Source organism: Rhinatrema bivittatum, chromosome 1 (assembly GCF_901001135.1).
Source record: "Rhinatrema bivittatum chromosome 1, aRhiBiv1.1, whole genome shotgun sequence".
In the NCBI taxonomy this organism is placed as follows: Eukaryota; Metazoa; Chordata; class Amphibia; order Gymnophiona; family Rhinatrematidae; genus Rhinatrema; species Rhinatrema bivittatum.
In genome coordinates this window covers 656024681-656043126 of record NC_042615.1, presented here as the reverse complement: position 1 = coordinate 656043126, position 18446 = coordinate 656024681, and the positions used below count along the sequence as shown (strand labels likewise).

Sequence of the window (18446 nt, the reverse complement as noted above, 5' to 3'; positions counted from 1 at the left end):
CATAAATCAGAAGTTATCTGGCTAAATAAAGATTTAAGCACTTATTGGCTAACTTCTAGCTGGATAATAAGTTAGCGGGCTACAATTTAGCTGGATAAGTTAGGAGCACTCTCTGGGGCAGATTTTAAAACCTGCACGCAGGTGCAGATTTTAAAACATGCGCCTAGGCGCAGATTTGTTCGCACAACCCGGCGCAAACAAATCTACGCCCGATTTTATAATATGCGCACGCAGTCGTGCGCATATTATAAAATCCAGGGTCGGCACGCGCAAGGGGGTGCACAATTGTGCAACTTGTGCGCGCCGAGCTGCACAGCCTGCCTCCGTTCCCTCCGCCCTCCCGCACCTTCCCCTCCCTAACCCGCCCCCCCAGCCCTACCTAGAACCCCCCCTTACCTTTGTTGAAGAAGTTACGCACGCCGGCCAATGGCCGGCCTGCGATCCTGGGCACAGCGGCAAATGGCCGCTGTGCCTGGAGGCTCAGGCCACGCCCCCTGGACCGCCGCAGACCGCCCATGCCCCGAACCTCTTTGCAAGCCCCGGGACATACGTGCATCCTGGGGCTTGCGCACGCCGCTGAGCCTATGCAAGATAGGCTCGGCACGCGCAGGGGCAGGCAGGGGCAGCTTTTCAGGGGTTACGCGCGTATCTTACGCACGTAACCCTTTGAAAATCTGCCCCTCTGGGTGTAACTGGAGGAATTGAGTTAGCCAGGTGAGTTATTCAGCTAACTCTGATATTCAGAGTTAGCCAGATAACTAATCCAGTTAACTCTAGTCATCCCATAGACCTGTCCTAAAGTTAGCCGGATAAACTTATCTGGCTAACTTTAAGATAGATGGAATATGTAAAGTTAGCTGGATACGTTTATATGGCTAACTAGCCAAGCCACATAGTTGCTGAATATGGACTTCATGATGTCTGCATTTAACTATTTGATGCAAACTAGAGATGTGAATCGTGTGCCAGATCGATGGCCCGAGAGCAGGAGATCGCGCCGGGACCCCCTTCCCCCCCCCCCCCCACTGGACCACCAGGTAATTTAACATTTTGGGGGGGTTCGGGAGGGTGGGGGAGGGTAAGGAATTGATTTTAAAGGGTCGGGGTGGGTTTAGGGGTTGTTTTGGTGTGCCGGTTTTCCCGCCCTCCCCCAACGATCAGATTCGGCTGGGGGGGGGAAATCTGATCGCTAAGATATGTGAATTGGAATCGTTTCTGCTAATTTTTTTTTAGGGAGGCCCGCGCCGCTAAAAAAAAAAACCCACCCGACCCTTTAAATCGACCCCACCCTCCCGACCCCCCCAAAACCTTTTAAAATTACCTGGTGGTCCAGGGGGGCCTCGGGGGGCCTCAGGGAGAGATCCAGGGGGGCCTCGGGGAGAGGAGAGATCCAGGGGGGCCTCGGGGAGAGATTTCCCGTTCCCAGGCATCAGCTGTTCTAAAAAATAAGGCGCCGATGCCCCTTTGCCCTTACCATGTGACAGGGTATCTGTGCCATTGGCCGGCCCCTGTCACATGGTAGGAGCACTGGATGGCCGGCACTGGATGGCTGGCGCCATCTTTAAAGATGGCGCCGGCCATCCAGTGCTCCTACCATGTGACAGGGGCCGGCCAATGGCACGGATACCCTGTCACATGGTAAGGGCAAAGGGGCATCAGCGCCATTTTTTTTTTTAGAACAGCTGATGCCTGGGAACGGGAAATCTCTCCCCGAGGCCCCCCTGGACCACCAGGTAATTTTAAAAGGTTTTGGGGGGGTCGGGAGGGGGGGGTCGATTTAAAGGGTCGGGTGGGGTTGTTTTTTTTAGCGGCGCGGGCCTCCCTAAAAAAAAAGGGTCGGGAGGGTGGGGGAGGCTAAGGGGGTCGATTTAAAGGGTCGGGTGGGTTGTTTTTTTTATCGGGCCATCGGCGCCATTTTAATTAGTGGCAGCCAAAATGGCGCCGATGGCCCGAGAACGGGAGATCGCGCCGGGACACACACCCCCCCTCCCCCACTGAACCACCAGGTAATTTAACATTTTGGGGGGGTTCGGGAGGGTGGGGGAGGGTAAGGAATTGGTTTTAAAGGGTCGGGGTGGGTTTAAGGGTTGTTTTGGTGTGCCGGTTTTCCCGCCCTCCCCCAAATAATTCCCGTGCCCTATTTAACGATACAATACAAATGCCCCTGATGATAAATCGAGGGCATTTGTATTGTATCGTGCACTCTAATGATTTAGGACGATTTTAAAATTATCTGACGATAATTATCTGACGATAATTATCTGACGATAATTATCTGACGATAATTTTAATCGTTCAAAAACGATTCACATCCCTAATTTTGCAAACCTCTTTGAGTTGAACCTGTATCAAGGAAGGTAGTATAAAACTATACCATACCAAAACATAACATAGTAGTAGTACTAGTAGGATCTAGCCTATCCCTTTGACCACTGAGTAGACATACTAAGGTTATTTTTGTAGCAATCTGTGTAGGTGCACATAAGTCCATTTTGAAAATTCACAAGTTATTCCAGTACATGTATACACATATGTGCAGAAAATTGTAACTACTCCATAGCAGATGTAACTCTCTGCGTGTGTATTTACCCACATACTATCTAGAACTGAAAGTATGCATGTACAATAAAAATATTTTTTTATTTATATTGAGCCTTTCATGACACTTCAAACTGGATTACATTCAGGTACTCTAGGTATTTCCTTATTCCCAGAGGGCTCACTGTCTAAATTTGTACCTAAGGCAATGGAAAGTAAAGTGACGTGTCCAAGGTCACAAGCTGTTTGCAGCCTGCTGCTCTAACTTCTTGACTACTCCTTCCCCAACTCTCCCCCTTTCCTCCCACCCCCAGAACACCTCTCTATATGCTCAAAATGGGGTTTTGCGGGTGCTTTTCCAAACTCCATGTATATGCATAAAGCTGCTGCTGTGATCTGCTTGGAAAGACTGTGGCACACGAGTGGAATATAAGCATTTTAAATAAATAAATAAATAAATAAATAAATACAAGGCTTTATGCACATACGTTGCTTTAAAAATCAAGACCACCTTTTTATCGCCACTCCTCTTCTCTGCAAGATTCTGACTCACTGTCTTACATAACTTTTTAGGAAGGTATTAATTAACTACCTCATGATGTCTAGCTTTGCTGACACAGTTTTAAAATATTCTCACTCACCTAGTGCTGAATTAAGTTGATAGATATATTGGATGCAGTCTTTTATTTTATCAAACCACTAGTATGGGAGAGAAAAATATGTTTTAAATATTAGAAAGCAAAACCCTCTCCAAGTGAACATAATGTACAGACTAGGAACCACAGCCCCATATCCTAGTTTCCAGTTCCCTAAATCTCTTTGCTTGTTCTCTTTAGCTTTTGATAAAACATTATGAACCAATTTTATAACAGCCTGCATAGGGCTGAAGCCTGCACACATGCAAAGTGCACATGAACTTCAGCCCTGGCTTTCAAAGTGGACTTGCACACATTAAATCCACTTTGAAACTTAGTGGGCCTATGTGGACCTTAGTGCGGGATAGTTGCACACATTTACCCACGTGATTATTCCCCTGCATGCTTTCAAAATTTGAAAGTACAGTAAATGATTTCTCCATACTGCTCCACCCACAGGAATTCCTCTTTGTGACACACAAGCAAAATCGCTTTTGAGTGTATTTTTATGCATACAATACCAGGGGTAATTTTCAAAAAACCTATATAAATGCTTAAAACTTCATTTTGCACCATATATGCCACTGTCCACAGGCTCTCCCGAGCTCCCACACTTTGTGCTATGTCTGCTAGCAATGAAAAATTCTAGGGCAAAGGCAATAGATTATGGGTAAGACCTATCAAAAAGCAAAATGAATACCACGCAAGGGGTAGCTGATGTTTGCTCTAACTCTATTTCAATTATCCTATAAATGTTTTAATTATCAGACCTGAATATCCAATTTATCAAATACAGACAACAGGCCAGTATCCAATGGCATTCAATGGGGCCATAAAAGTTTAAATATTTTCCAATTTATTTATTTTTTTAAGATCCTTTGTAAATATATAGTTACAAGAATATAGTCTTTATAACGTCACTAAGAAAAACAATAGGGGTATTCAGCTTAAAATATAAACAGGTTTTTTTTTAGATAAACTCTTTATTGACAGTTTACAAATACAAATAATTTACATTTATAATTTTATAAAAATTAAATATATATAAATGAATAAAAAAATAAATACATATTTGTCGTCAGAAGAAATAGCTCCTCTGCTTTCTTGGAACTTAAGATTTTTGTGGTTCTATTTTTACAAAAAAAGGGGCTGATTTGTCTTAGGCTATTACTGTCTATTACTGTTAGAAGTCTTGGAGAAAGGTGAGAAGCAGCGAATTCTGGCAATCTGCCTAAAGAGAAATCAATGAAACAAATTAATCCTTCGCAGGCTGCAATGACACAGTAATCCATCATTCAGAGCTGCTTTTATACACCAAATCAGAGAGCAGAGCAAAGAGCCCTGGGGGACATCACAGACAACAACTTACACCAACACTGGGAAAATACTGGAGAATCAGTTTATTTAAAGAGGATGGATTTCAGTTGATTGCCTATTTTGTCAAATAAAGATTTCTCTTCCATAGTGGGGTGAGCCCATGGGCAAAGTTCTAAAATCTTCACTACTTTCCTGCATTGCTAATCGTCATCTTGCATCAATTGGGCTGAATTATATCTAGATGTAAATGAATTATCATTATTATTAGTATTATCCATTAAAGAATTCTAGGACATATGTATTGTTTCACTTGCTTGATTAAGTTGCTTTAGACTATAGCTGCCATGACTGCAATGTTGCTTTTCAGTTTGAGATTACAATCGGTCCCTTATAATGATATGGCCTGAATGAAGAACTTCATAATTAGAGAGGTGAACAAATTCGGTCCTCATGGGCTGCAGTCCAGCGGGGTTTCCAGGATTTCCATTATGGATATGCATGGGATCTGTTTGCATACAAGGGAAGGCAGTGCAAGCAAGCAGATGCCATGAATATTCATTGTGGCAATCCTGAAAACCCTTGCGTGGGTTGAAGCTCTCCAGGAAAGAGTTTGTGCACCCCCTTGGTATGTTATATGAATTGTGCTGCAAAGTTTAAAATGGAACATCACTCTGGGTGAAAATAGAAATCAATGTATAAAACAAAACAAAACAAAAAGCAATTGTACAAAATATAAATCTTTTGCTAGCATAGTTTGTGATGTACCACAGAGAGGCCACAAGTGTGTTCATATGAAATGCGATATGAAATCTGCCTTAAGACTGAAGCGAGAGGCCTCTGATACCAAGGTCACCACCAGCGAAGTGACATGTCCCGAACCACTGACCGTCCAGGGACTGAGACATCAAAACTTGTATTCCAAAAAAAAAAAAAAAAGCAAAGCAGATGTTACCATGGTCCATGGTGAGCAACAAACGCAGCCTTCCATCTGAAGCCAGTACTGCAGGAATGCACTGCTATCGGGGCAGATGCGGTTTTAATTACACTCAGGGATGCTGTAATTACTGCCAAGACGTTTAAGGTTACTGGAGTTACAGTGTCGCTGCCGGGAATGCGACTTAAGAGTCCCCATCAAAAGAATGGTTTGTTCAATTTTACAAAGCAGTCAATGAGGGCAGCTCATTGCATCGATCCGCCTCACAGTCTGAAGCGTGTCGTGTACGGGGGGGGGGGGGGAATCCTGGCGATTATCTTCCCGGAAAGGACGGAGAAAGCCCTCAGATCTCCACGTACCCAGAGAAATTCATCACTAGTACAACTTCTGACTGCTACCGCTGAGAACGAGCCATGGAAAACATCTGTCTCGCCACGCTACTAAGTCCTTGATGGATTCCCTTTAAGGGTTGTATTTTTACTGCATAAAACACATGGCAGCTTGCAGCCAAACCCCCCCCCCCCCCCCTTCCGTGCAGGCAAAGGTCCCGGCTCATCCCAGGGCAGAATTCAGTGCTGCTTAAGCTGCTACCCTACGTCAGAGGGAAACCAAACGTGTGCGGCGGGGGCCAGCGGATCCTTCTGGGAGGGGGGTGGGGAGGGGGCGTCTAACACGATCCGGGGAGGAGGAGATGGGGGGGGGGTCCCAGGCTGGTGCGTAGAGCATCCTCCCCGGTGGAAGGCCCCATCCCAGTGCCGGCATTTACCACCACCATCCCCCCCCCCCCCCGAGCCTGAAAGCCCGGCGGAAACGCGTAGAACCCGGCGAGACTTTCGCTTCCACAAACCCAGCCGAAGAGGGGGGAGGGGAGGGGAAACCGCCCAGGCAGCCGTGCAAGGGAGCCTGGAGAAGTGGCCCCTGCGTGGGGGGGGGGGGTCCCCCCGTCTGATAGAATAAACAGGGACCTTTGTATAGCTTTTTTGGGGGGGAGGGGCTCCCTTATCCCCCTCCCCCCCCAGCTTCATCTCTCGGTGCTTTGAAGAGGCTGAAGGGGCGACGGCGAGAGCGGGTGCCGAGGCTGCCGGGGGTCACCGGAGCTCGGCTAATTGCTGAGCCTTAATTGCTTCAAGCAGCCCTGCCCTCCGAACGTGATGGGAGCCAGCCTGGTCCTAATAAAATAAAGAAGCAGTTCCCAGCAAAGAGAATATTATTAAAAAAAAAAAAAGTTTCTAAAGAATAGCCAAATGACTTCACTTCCACTCTTACCCCCTTCCATGATGACAATCCTGAAGGAAAACAGATTCGGGGCCGCCTCCGCAGTCACGGATCGACTGGGCCACAGCAACTGGGGCTTGGGATGGGAGGAGGAGAAAATAAATAAATAAATAAACAAACCCAGCCGCACCGTTTTACTCATCCTTCCTGTCAAAAGAGGCCCTTGCCAATTAAGTCTTTGCCCTTCCCAATGCCGCCCCATTCTGTCTTACCTGCTCACAACTGCCACCGAGGCGTGGCAACATCTGGAGCGGCAGATTTCTGCTGTTTGTTTACTTTGATTGCTTCAGTTTGGAGGGGGTTTTTTGTGGGGGGGGGGGTGGAGAGGAGGAGGAAGGGTTAGCTCAGACGAAAAAAAAAATGTTTTGGCTAGAAAATGGCGTTTTTTTTCTTTTGGCAATCCCTGTTTGCAGGAAGACAATGTTTAACACAATGATATAACCACAATTTAAAAAAAAAAAACAACCCTCCACAGTATAAAAAAAATATAGACTGTCCTGTTAACTGTCAAAGCTTGAGGTTTTAATTGTTCTCAGTACACGTTGTGCTTGCAGCCCTAGAAAGGTTTAATGTGACGGTTTGGGTACCAGATGTGTCCAGCTCGCAGTCTGCCGCTTCGGGATTCTGCCCGGTCCCAGAGATCCCGCCGCCGACCTGCAGAGCCTTTCACCTGTTGCCCAGAGCTATGGAAACAAACTTTTGCCTTTTTGTTACTAAATGAAGGCAAGATTTGAAGATTGCACTTGCATGGCCACTGACAATTCACTTGTTTTCTGCATTACCAATTCTGCATAATTCTGTTTTAAAAAAAAATGCAGTTTAGTGTCCCTGCTGCTATAAATAACGTATTTTCTCTCCAATCTTCTGCCGGTTTGTGAGGGGATTATGGTAACCTGAGGGCATGGCTGGGCGGACCAGGCCTTGATTAGCTCTCCGCCTTTCAGCACCTCCAGTCTGGCACAATCCATCTCTCAAATATTGCCCAGGCAATCAACTACAGTACAAAGTACAAACATATAAAGATGTGCCCGGTAAAGTTGTCTGGAGAGTGCTGAAAGTGCGTCCTGACATCTGTCAGCTTCTCCCTCTTGGGAAACCGGGAGTAAGCCGAAGCTTGCACACAAGCGAAGAGAGCTGCTCGGCTGCTGCACCGTCTGGCAGAGAGCCGGCGACTCGGGAGCTCGCCTTGCAATTGATCTCGCTTATCCTTACAGCGCTTTGATCATCAGATCCCCATCCCACTGAAAGGATCAAGAGGTCTGCCGGTCCCGTGTTTTTGTCCGCGGTCAAGGTCCAAGCTCCAGGACCCACCTGAAAGAGATTCTGTGCTGCTAGCCTACAGCCGCCGCTGAAACAGCTCTCTGCCTCTTCGGGGCGGGGGGGAGGGTCCTTTTCCCCTGCTAGAAAGGCCATGAGATAACTAAGATTTTGTCAAGATATAGAATGGAAGAAAGGTTTTAGACAATAGACAGATCCCCGTCCTGGCGACCACGGTGGCCGGGCAACTTTTGCATTACCTCATTCCTGCCTTCTGCTTTCTCAAGAGTCTGTGATTGTATTTTGTTTCAATGTCCGCCCATTGTCTGTGTTTTAATACTGGCTGAAAGCGCTCTGTATACGTTTCCCGGGGTGTCCATTGCCTTGGTTTATCACATAAGAAAAAAGATCTTACAGTGATAGAAATCTGAAAATAGCGACACAACCGGATAAGCGCCTATAAATGCTCCGCGTGCTTGTGTCCTCTCGGTATGTAAGGCACAGTACTATAAGCACACAACAGGCAGACAAGCACTCGCACCCAGAAACAAACAAACAAACAAAACAACTGTACTAGTTGTTTGTTTGGGGGGTTTTTTAAAATAGTTTTATTTACGAGTGTAAATATAAATAGGAGGTCGCCGGGGATGGACAGTAGCACAGGCTTTTGAAGTTGGAAAAAGATGACTTCCCACCACACACAGAAATCCAACTAACACATTTTATCTCTAACAATGCTTGTAATAGAGTGGGCATGAGCTGTGTACGAGGCAAAATATATTGATCTGTAATTTTTTTCATAGTTTGGTGTAAATATTTTCTGCACTTTGTATAAACCAATCTGCATAACTACATATATATCTAATCTGCTCTTAATTCCTAATATCTCTGCCAGACCAAAAAGCAAAGAGATAGAAGTTGTAAATAGAATTAAATCAAGCGTAATCCAAAGAATTCACATTAGACCTTGTCAAATTTTATAAACATACACAGGTAAGCAGGGGTTTTTAAGAATTTAATTTGAATTCCATTAAAGTTTGTCGGACACAATGCTATGAAAGGTGTTTCTACATAAAAACCCTCCAGTAGAAATGATGTTAAATAAAACTTTCTTACAGGTGCGCGCTGCCTTGCTAGAGGTTCTGCAAGTGATTCGGACAATGGGAGCAGCGGAAATCCGGCGATCTCTCACTGTAATAAAAATAAAAAGGTCCAGTAATGTGAAAGCAAATTTTATATTCTCTTCTAGTTTCCAAAGGGAGCCCAAACCTGAAAAATCAAGGTAAGCATTATCGCAAACTGTAGGGGAATAACGTCAAACAAGATCCAGGCAAAAATGGGGGGGAAAGAAAATCAAGGTTTGTTCACATTTTCCCCAAAACGAGCATCCTATTTTTATGCATTTGGTTGAATTAAGGAAATTTGGAAGATGATTTGATGTTTGAGGCGCAGAATTTATTTGGAGACAAAGGGAGAATAAGAAGACAAAAACTCGAATGAGTAGTATTATAACAGAGTTTTACAGTTAAGACATTGAAAAGGGATTCTACAAATACTGCTGTACTTTATTTAGAGCTGAAAGAAAGAAAGAGTAGATAAACATATTTGTCTAGACAATGGTTACAGCCAATATAGTCGTGAAAGAAGGACTACTTAAGCATATTGGTCTGGATAGATATTGTCCAGTAAACAGGCTGCACAATGCAAATTCCATTTCCAGTTCTGGATTCCCTTCTTACTTTTTTAAGCAACGTGACCGATCTTTAATCAGTTTCGCGTTGGCCGTTGGACTAAAACGTGAGCTTTGGCGTTTCCTTGTCTTGACCTCACCGAGACCAAAACCAAGCTGTGTGCAAAAGCTGTTAAAAACTTTCAGCTGGCCCCAAACTATTCTGAGCAAATTCAAGCAGCATGAGCACAGTGCTCTCACCTGCACACACACTGCGTAGTAGAAACATAGCTCGAGGTGGTGCAATCATTTTTTAAGTCATTTGACAGTAACCCGCGTGAGTGAGGAGATCATTCAAAAGGCATTCGAATCAATGATCAGACTTTGATAACATAAAGCCCTACTCTTTTGAAACACATACCTTGAAACATCATTTGTTTTCCACCGCATATAAATCACCAGTTGCAAAGTAGAATTTGTTTCCGTAAGAAAATCACCTTTTATTACTCTTTTGCCAAAGAAATTACTTGCCACTGTTAAGAAGTGCATTAAAAGATCATTGCAGTCTCCCTGTCAAGTCATTACGCCTTTATCCCTGCCAATTAACCACACCTCACAGGGCCGCTATTATGAGCTAAATTGAGCTTAAAAGTAAGGTATCCCATTTCATATAGATGTCCTAATTTAAATCAGATAATCATACTAGACAACCAAAAATGTATTGGAGGTTAATGATGCACGAGTTTCTAAAAAAAAAAAAAATAGAAATAGAATATGGAATATATATAGTGCAAAAAAGGTTAATTATATGTAAAAGGAAAAGCAGTTTGGAGTCAAATTTGACTGAAAACAACAGCAAATCAATTAATTACACCATTACAAATAGCAAACAAGTTGAAAATAAAATATACCTTTTAGATGGTGGGGGGGGGGGGTGGGGAGAGAGTTACCAGAGATTACAATAAAAATATTTCGGAATAAAGAAGATCTATGAACGTGAAAAAGTATCAAATATTAAAAAGAGGGGAAGAGGACCATGTTTCTACTTTGAACAGAAAGAGGAAGCTTCCTATTCACATACTTTGGAACCGGAGAGCCTGAGATGTTGGCAGATAATGCACCTTCCTCTATATGCACCCATCGCCAAAGCACAAGGGTATGAAAGGATTAGGAAGTTGTTTTTTTTTTATCTGATTCATCAGGAGGGAAGGAATGCAGCCTCTGCAGCACACTTAGGTGATGGGCGGTAAAATAATCCCACCAGGATAGAGCTTTTAGGAAAGGTCAACTTTCCACCATCTCCCTATGGGAATTTGTGGCGATGACTTAAATGAATTCTTTAAACAGTTTCTACACCGTGTACCTGGAAATGTTCTCTGCTCTCTGTGCTACATCTACATGGGATGGATATCATAGCTGTCTTGCTTTAAGAAAAATTACAATGCAATTAAATCATATGATCTTTTTTTTTTTTTCTCTTCACCATATACACGAAGCCACATGCTTTAAGGAGGTCGGAGTAGTTTCAATCATTCTGAGATAATGAACACCACGGATCTCCTAAGCGAATTATATAGATTATTACATTACATTTGTTACACAGATGTATCCGTTCTGAAGCACATTGGTTTCTAAGCATAATCAAATTAAAAGATTTCTAAACCAATTTTTAACTATAACCCTAATGTCCCTTAAATTTTGCACTATAGGGGTGTGTGTACATGTGTGTGTGCGGGGAGTAAAATCTAAGGGATATTCGCTTTGTGGAGCAATATTTTACTGCTAGGACTTCTATAGTGAAACTATTGCCTCCCTGGTCGTGCTGTTCCCAGTGTAACTGAAGTACATCCGGGGATCAAGAAGAAAAGTATTTATTCGTCGTAGACTTCTCCCCTATTGACGATAATCTACAGGTTAGTTTGGTTGTTTCCCAGCCCCATAGACTTTTTTAAGTGCTAATAGATTTATGGCTTCTTTTTCGACGCCCATCCAGAGTAATTAGCACATATGTTCTAAGTAGATGATAGTTTTGTGACCAATAAGGCAATTACCCATCGCTAGAGCTGACAGATCCTTCAACTAAACTCCAACCAGCAGCTAATTGGAAAAGTCATTTCAGCTCCATTGTCTGCAATTAGTCCTGCTAAACTATTACACCCAACTAGCTGGTTTGAGAGTAATTTATTCATTTGTATTTACATAAAGAGCAGTTTACCAAATATGACTGCTTTTTCAAACACGTTTTTGAACATCTCTGACAGTTTCCTAATATGTTTAATGCATAGAGCATTCCATTTTGTTAAAACATGCATTTTGCTTCCTTTCGGCTGGGTTCAGCTTTGCGCGCAATAAGCTGAAGTAAATATTGAAAGAAAAAAAACCCCAATATAAAAAATGACATCATAAGTAAGCGTCCGATCTCTCAGGAGTACGGAAGGAGAGTGTTGTGTCAATGAAACCGATTTTCCGTGTCCTGTACTTAAAAGTCTTTGCACCTTTCATACTGGAATTCTACATATGGCGCATGGGTGTGGTTTTCCCCTGTCCTCAAAGGCTGTTTCTATAAAGCAAGGCATTGCATTAAACTAACAAATCATTGCACTTCTGTGTGTAGTACCGAGTTTCAAAATGAATTTCTACATTTCGAAAAAGGCCATGAAGTTCTTCCGCATGAACTGTCTAGGGCACCACGCACACAAATAACAAGCAAGCTAAGCATTGCACCGGGAGGGATCGCCTGCGCCAGGCGGACAATAGAAAGCCTTTAGTTATAAAGCTAATGAAAAGTGAAAGGGACATTGCTTCGGCGTTCAGGAGATGGAGACCCCGAGTGGGAAAGAATGTGTTAAGCAGCAGTTTGACCTCACACTGCTCCTCAGAAATACACGACTACGTTCACTTGAGTTTCTTCTGATGAATTTGATTCCGGTTGCATTAGGGAGCCCTGCGGTAGTCCCGGCCTTTCCTGTAAACAGCCCCGCTCTGGGGGTTTCTGGCTTTTCCCCACTTGGTTTCATCCTGGTGCTGTTGGCGAATGGCGCTGGCCCGCTGGGGCTTTTCTCCAGGACTCTGCACAGGGCTGCGTTAGCCGGTCCTGTAGCGTAAAAGATTTGTGTTTGGGAAAGAAAATGAGTAGCCTTAGCAACAAAGTGTTCCCTTACAGGAATTTACAGCCAAAGCATCCCGAGAACAGAAAGACATGCGAATATGGTAGGAGGGTGGGGAGGGAGATGAGCTTTTGACTTTAGTCTGAAGCAGTAGCTTCTCCCTCTGAAAAATAAGAAAAATTAAAAAAAAAAAAAACCCACCTTTTTTTTTTCTGACTGATATCATTTTGGTGGAAAAAAAATGGAATTCTATACTCCCGGGCACTTAATTGAACTACGTAACTTTTCATTTCATTAGCGTTATCCCTCATAATCTCATAGTTTTAGTTAGCATTCACCATTTCCCCAATCCCTTTACTTAAAAAAAGGGAGCTAATAGGAGAATCACAGATAGCGGTATTTATTGTGCTTACTGAAGACCTTTTCAACATGTCATAATCCTTTTTCTATTGCAACAGTGCCTCTGCTTCCCATGTCTTTCCACACAAAAGACAGTGCAGTTACACCAGGACCCTTCTGCTGACGCAAACTTTAAAAGAAGTTACTCATTTTCACATTGTGCTTCATTCTAAAGCAATCAGCCTCTCTCTCTCTCTCTCTCTTTCCCGAAAATGCTCAGCCGCTTCAAGGCCAACCATGTCAACTAATGTCTCTTACAGCTTACAAGCAGGGAGAATTATTGGGTCGAACACTTAATTCTTGTTAGAATTCTGAATAGAAACATCTTAGCAAAAATGAGAAGACATGCATGCATCCAGAAATACATACATCCACACACAGTCAGCAGAGCAGAGGCATTTTTTTTTTATTCTCACAGTTTCTTTCTATTAAGAGCGATTAGATGGTGTCTATTCAAAGTTGCTGATCCAGAGAGAAAATAGAAGTAGATAAAAGGAGATTTCAAGTGACCTCCTCGTCCCTTTCACACCAACCTGAGCCCCAGAATAGCCTAAGGATCAACTAGTACAAAAGCCCCTCGCCTCTCCCTTTCAGCTTCAGAAGATTCAGTGCAAGGGGTTAACAACAAAACAGAGAAGTCTCGCTCAGCCTGGTTAGATCAGGCAATTTTAACTTCCCTATAGGTCTCACTTCAGTTTAGCATCAAAGATTTGTGCAGGTCATCTGTACGGTACAGTGAAATATATCATGCTGAAGTATGAGGTGTGGTAGGCAAGGACAACTTTTCGTGTTGTAGCTTTCATTTGGCTTGTTCAGAACGTATGCAACCTTCAAACTTCAATATTCAAAGCTGTGACAAGCATGCATTTGCCATTATAAGTGAAAATACAAAGCTTCAACATTTAAATCAAATTTATGGGTTCATTTATTTACTGCCTTTTTTTTTCTGCCAGAACAGCTGGAGTTACAATCAATGCACTTGCAGGATCATAGCTGGGGGGTGGGGGGCGGGATGGAGGGTAGGGGCTACCGGAGGGGGGCGCGTTAAGTATTTAAGAATTTCGAACGATATTTACAGTCTGTGAAGTGTCCAACCCAAATCGACTTCTGATGGGCTAATCCATGTTAGTAAAAGAAGCATGTGCTTTGACAGGTATCTATTAAGGGAAGTGATTACATACATAGTACAGTTGACTGTATTGATCAGAGCAATATAACAATCTTCAAACTATCCTGTTTTACTTGTGAGAACAACAAATCACTTTAAAACTTTTTAACAGGCGTCAGGCATTATACACACACGTCACAGTATGGACGTGGGCTTACAATTTCCAGACCGCACTAATTGTTTTGCGCAAAAATAAAATAAAATAATGTTTCTTTTGGCTCTCTCAGAATCAAGATCGCCGCAGTTTTATTTGTGCAGAAAGTAAATATTTGTTTCCGGATTCACTAGAGTGCTGGAGAGGATTCTCAGGATTGCCCTCTATAGATCTTGCTCTGCATTCAGATGCATTTTTTTTTCTTTGCCCGCAGGTTCTTTTATATTTCTGTTGACTTTCTTTGATTCACTGGGATAACTTGTCTCTTCTCTGTTTCCAACAGGCCCTTCACATGTGCACAGATGTGGACCAGAGTAACAGTGACTTTTTATACCACCTTTTTGAGTATGAATGACCCCTGCATACCTGTAACCTTGTCCATGAGCAGAGATATTGAACACCCCTTGTTAACATATTTGATGGATAGTTACAGGCCATAGAAAAGAAAGTTACAAAATATAGGTTGTACCTTGCTGTACATAGCAGAATAGTTTTATGACCCATTCTTCTATAATTACTCGTCCCTTACAGTACTTTTTTTTCCAGAAGAGTTGCAAATGAAGGCAAAGTATTTTCCCCACTAATACTAACAGTATTTTTTTTTCTTAAGCATGTGGTAACTAAAACAAAAATATTACATAAGCAGATTGATCAAAATGACTTATTTCACGTTATTTCAGATGTGTTCATTTCTTCGTGTTTATCATATAACCATCTTTTATATCTTGCTATGGAGGTTGATAAAATTACTTTGAAAGATTAATGGCTTAACTGGAAAAAAATAATTTACCAGATATTTCCTCTGCTGACTCTTGCTAATAGTAGAGGCAGCTCTTTAAGGATGTCTCTATCCCATGCGTTTTTCCAAAATTTAAAAATAAGTACACCTAGTTGGTTTATGGATGGAAAAGTTAAAAATAAAGTATACCAGTTCTAGGTATTTCAATATGTAGCATTTCTCTTGTTTCCTACAGTTTAAAGGGATTGTAACAAAAAGAAAAAACACAGTCCGGTTTAAGGAAAATAACCGTATAGATATTTATTTTTGCAATTCAGAATGCGTTCAAGAGTTTATCTTCTAAATCCAGGCTTTCTGAGGTACATAAACTATTAAATACACACATATTCTCTGCCATCCAGCACTATTGGAATTATATGCATTGTATGAAATGTTACCTACCTCACAGTTTCTGCTAGATTAAGACAGAGGCATTCAGCAATAGAGCATTTTCCAAATTTCATTTTTTTCACGGCAGAACCTGTTTTAGTGAGATTGCTAAAAGTTAATAAAGTAAGCCTTTAGGGATTTTTATGTTATGAGCGGACTGCCACATGGTTAATGTACCTTTAATTTAGAAGAACTCTGGAAATAACAACATGATGTATAATCACAAAGAAATAACAAAGGGGCAAGGTGCTTGTAAAATGCATCCCATGCAGACAAAGTTATTTTCATATACTCCTCTGCTGGAGCTTGCCTCTCTGCAAATTATTGTATGTTGGTTTTTAAACAATAACAACTATTGATTTCTCACAGGTTTTCCCCACAGCAAAACTGGCTTTTTAAAAGTTGTCACAGAGGGCTCAAGTGATCTGACGGGTTAGCAAACTTCTCAGGTCTTTACTGATAGAAGTATACACAGTTACAAAAAAAAAAAAAAAAGGTGCGAGCTGGTTTCACTGAGCTAAATTGATTTAAGATTATATTAATACATTTTTTCTAAATAAGTAAATATCTAAATGGGAAAAGAATAGTTGTTTTTTACTGCGTTTATTGTTTTAAAGATGGGTTTGAATCTGTGAAGTGGTATTTACATACTGAAAATAGCATTCAGTTTAAAGATATTTATATACATGTATAATTGCATTAAAAAAAAGAAAAAGAAAATCCTTAATGGCAGTTTATAGGTGCATAATCTGTTGAACAACTGCCGTTCTTCTGTTACCCCTTGCTTTAGTTTGCAAGCAAGGTAATGAGCTCAAAACGCTAAACTTCGTCTTTGGGTTGCTACAGGCAGGCTCGGTGCATACACACTAATGGCTTAGATACGACGTGAATTTCTAAAGAAATAAAAGCAGTTTTATTAATTCTAAATGTATTTTTTTTCTATTCCCTGATTATATAGGAGGGCACCATAGTCAATTCCCCTCCCCCAGCCAGTGGGCAGGAATTCCAAGTCCGTATTTCCCACGAATTGCACGAATTCTGGATGCCTTGGCCCTCGATTTCTGGCAGCTGATTTGTCAGTCCCTCCGTGGAATCGAATTGCTGCCCATTTAATCTGTTGACACTATCACACAGATAAACTTGAGTGCCATCGATCTTTTCATTAGATGCTCAAACAACAGAGCAGGTGAGAGTCAAGAACCCGAGTACAGGCATCTGACATTCTACAGTCACCATCTCACCCCAGGATTTTTTTCCCGAGGAAGGCGAAGTACACATACCAGAACTTGATTTATCCCTTATGTGCATGAGCGCTGTAGTGTGGGATTGCACATAGGTGTTTATGCAAGTTTACTGTATGTATGTATTTATAGAAATGTGTGTAGGTGGTATGTGTGTGTATTGTGCTCAAGTCAACATTGAGCTTACTTCCCCGTCGCAAGAAATATTATGTGTGTGTGTGTGTGTGTGTGTGTGTGTGTGTGTGTGTGTGTATTAAAAACAACTGATCCAATTCAATCACAATATGTGCATTCTTAAAACTTATCTGCAGGTCAGAGGGGAAAGTTAACCTTACACTAGAACTCCCTCCCAACTGGCTTCTAAGTCCTTCTACACTGAAACGGCCCTGCTGAAGGGCTAGTCCCCCCCCCCCTCCCCCCCTAAGAAAAAATACTTGCCTGCTGTGCTGATTCCCCCACTTTTCGATCTGTGCTTTCTGGTACCGTTCCAAGCGATCCAGCCTCGGAGTTAAGCTGCGTCCTCCTTCCACCTCCTCTAATTGTGTCTCAGCCTTTTCTCTCTCCAGCCTTCGCTCGCTCTCCCTCTCGTTCCCTCTCCCTCTCTCTTTCAGTCGTGCTCTGCCTCTTTCACTCTCTGTCCCTTTACAGCCTGCGGAGTAAAATATAGAGACACTGTACAGTACACACACAGAGCTTTCTCTTTTTTTTTTTTTGTCCGATTTAATCTTGTTCGTTTCACCTTTTCACTGACCGGGAGGTAGGGGAGAGCGAGGGAAGGCGCTCACTGTTGCATAGTCAATGACATCCTCCCTTATCAGTGCTTATACAAAAGGGCGCTTGGCCCTGAGATTCACGGAAAAAAAAACAAACCAAAAAAACCTCTTCATTATTTTCGGGGAAAGAAGGAACCACGGTTCTTCTGCTTCTGCTCGGGAAATCGGCTACTGAAATGTTTTATCGGCTAGAAAGCCTCCTATTCGTGTTCTGAAATAAAGGAAGTTAAAAATGCTCCCCCCCCCCCCCCCGCTCAATTTGTTAATCTAATTGTTTCTGGAAGAGTGAAAAAAAGAGCCAGAGCTCAATTAAGGCCTTCAGTTTTATCATTCATTTCACCGGGGGGTCAGTTTGGGTTTCAGGACTGGAGTTTGGCTGATTGAAAGCTCTGGTTAGCCAAATGGTGCCGGCGCTTGCTCCTTCTTTGTCACACTCAGATGCGCGCATCGCACCGTCCGAGGGGGGGGGGTGTACTTTATATCGCTTCACGTATAGCTGAGGGAAGAAGAAGACGCGCATTAGACATTATTCTACCAAAAAAGCAATACACTAAAAAAAAAACCCCCAAAAAAACCCCCCGAAACCATGTTTTCGAACTGGATTTATAAGCACCACCTCCAGCAAGCGTGGAGCCCTGGGGCCGCTCTGAGGAAAGCGGAAGCCTCTCCGATCGGAGGTGAGTTGCTCGCCCACTTCCCGGCACCGCCGGCCTCGCCGCGGCAGCCTCGGGTCGCTCACTGTACGCTAGATGGCAGCCGGAGCCAGCTATTTTTGAAACTGAAAGGCAGTTGAGTTAAACAGGGCTTTTCT

At 42.8% G+C, this 18446-nt stretch overlaps 1 long non-coding RNA gene across 2 annotated transcripts; it reads right to left on the bottom strand.

Moving 5' to 3' along the window:
* Positions 1-4114: 4114 nt before the first annotated feature.
* LOC115074122 lies at positions 4115-17272 on the bottom strand. Of its 2 annotated transcripts, XR_003852186.1 has the most exons (4): positions 15634-17272; positions 6912-9147; positions 6691-6775; positions 4115-4404 (listed from the first exon to the last, which is right to left on the bottom strand). It is a non-coding gene; the product is annotated as an uncharacterized LOC115074122 (long non-coding RNA). The 2 variants fall into 2 exon arrangements; XR_003852187.1 differs by lacking the exons at positions 4115-4404; positions 6691-6775 and having other exon boundaries at positions 6837-9147.
* Between the last annotated feature and the right edge of the window lie 1174 nt (positions 17273-18446).